Source organism: Lissotriton helveticus, chromosome 12 (assembly GCF_964261635.1).
Source record: "Lissotriton helveticus chromosome 12, aLisHel1.1, whole genome shotgun sequence".
Taxonomy (NCBI): domain Eukaryota; kingdom Metazoa; phylum Chordata; class Amphibia; order Caudata; family Salamandridae; genus Lissotriton; species Lissotriton helveticus.
The window spans coordinates 683158838-683161187 of record NC_136073.1 but is presented as its reverse complement, the minus strand read 5'-3'; positions in this window follow the sequence as shown (position 1 = coordinate 683161187).

Here is a 2350-nt window from a genome sequence, read left to right as displayed (position 1 = left end):
CACTGTCACCCTGTGGTTCATCCCTGCCACCCTCTGGTTCATCCCTGCCACCCTCTGGTTCATCACTGCCACCCTCTGGTACAGCACTGCCACCCTCTGGTTCATCACAGCACCCTCTAGTTCACCAGTGCCACCCTCTGGTTCATCCCTGCCACCCTCTGGTTCATCACTACCACCCTCTGGTTCAGCACTGCCAGCCTCTGGTTCATCACAGCACCCTCTGGTTCATCGCAGCACCTCTGGTTCACCCCTGCCACCCTCTGGTACAGCACTGTCACCCTCTGGTTCATCACAGCACCCTCTGGTTCACCAGTCCCACCCTCTGGCTCATCCCTGCCACCCTCTGGTTCATCACAGCACCCTCTGGTTCATCACAGTACCTCTGGTTCACCCCTGCCACCCTCTGGTACAGCACTGTCACCCTCTGGTTCATCCCTGCCACCCTCTGGTTCATCCCCGCCACCCTCTGGTTCATCACTGCCACCCTCTGGTTCAGCACTGCCACCCTCTGGTTCATCACAGCACCCTCTGGTTCATCACAGCACCTCTGGTTCACCCCTGCCACCCTCTGGTACAGCACTGTCACCCTCTGCTTAATCCCTGCCACCCTCTGGTTCATCACTGCCACCCTCTGGTTCAGCACTGCCACCCTCTGGTTCATCACAGCACCCTCTGGTTTATCACAGCACCTCTGGTTCACCCCTGCCACCCTCTGGTACAGCACTGTCACCCTCTGGTTCATCCCTGCCACCCTCTGGTTCATCCCTTCTACCCTCTGGTTCATCACTGACACCCTCTGGTTCAGCACTGCCACCCTCTGGTTAATCACAGCACCCTCTAGTTCACCAGTGCCACCCTCTGGTTCATCCCTGCCACCCTCTGGTTCATCACAGCACCCTCTGGTTCATCACAGTACCTCTGGTTCACCCCTGCCACCCTCTGGTACAGCACTGTCACCCTCTGGTTCAGCACTGCCACTCTCTGGTTCATCACAGCACCCTCTGGTTCTTCACTGCCACCCTCTGGTTGATCACAGCACCCTCTGGTTCATCACAGCACCTCTGGTTCACCCCTGCCACCCTCTGGTACAGCACTGTCACCCTCTGCTTCATCCCTGCCACCCTCTGGTTCATCCCTGCCACCCTCTGGTTCAGCACTGCCACCCTCTGGTTCATCACAGCACCCTCTGGTTTATCACAGCACCTCTGGTTCACCCCTGCCACCCTCTGGTACAGCACTGTCACCCTCTGGTTCATCCCTGCCACCCTCTGGTTCATCCCTTCTATCCTCTGGTTCATCACTGCCACCCTCTGGTTCAGCACTGCCACCCTCTGGTTTATCACAGCACCCTCTAGTTCACCAGTGCCACCCTCTGGTTCATCCCTGCCACCCTCTGGTTCATCACAGCACCCTCTGGTTAATCACAGTACCTCTGGTTCACCCCTGCCACCCTCTGGTACAGCACTGTCACCCTCTGGTTCAGCACTGCCACCCTCTGGTTCATCAAAGCACCCTCTGGTTCATCACTGCCACCCTCTGGTTCAGCACTGCCACCCTCTGGTTCATCACAGCACCCTCTGGTTCATCACAGCACCTCTGGTTCACCCCTGCCACCCTCTGGTACAGCACTGTCACCCTCCTTTCCATCCCTGCCACCCTCTGGTTCATCCCTGCCACCCTCTGGTTCAGCACTGCCACCCTCTGGTTCATCACAGCACCCTCTGGTTTATCACAGCACCTCTGGTTCACCCCTGCCACCCTCTGGTACAGCACTGTCACCCTCTGGTTCATCCCTGCCACCCTCTGGTTAATCCATGCCACCCTCTGGTTCATCACTGCCACCCTCTGGTTCATCACTGCCACCATCTGGTTCATCACAGCACCCTCTGGTTCACCACTGCCACCCTCTGGTTCATCACTGCCACCCTCTGGTTCATCACTGCCACCCTCTGGTTCATCACAGCACCCTCTGGTTCATCACTGACACCCTCTGGTTCACCACTGACACCCTCTGGTTCACCACTGCCACCCTCTGGTCGATCACTGCCACCCTCTGGTTCACCCCTGCCACCCTCAGGTTCAGCACTCACTACTGCCACCCTCTGGTTCATCACAGCACCCTCTGGTTCACCCCTGCTGCCACCCTCTGGTTCAGCACTCACCACTGCCACCCTCTGGTTCATCACAGCACCCTCTGGTTCACCACTGTCACCCTCTGGTTCACCACTGCCACCCTCTGATTTATGACTGCTACCCTCTGGTTCATCACAGCACCTCTGGTTCACCCCTGCCACCCTCTGGTTCACCACTGCCACCCTCTGGTTCACCCCTGCCACCCCCTGGTTCACCA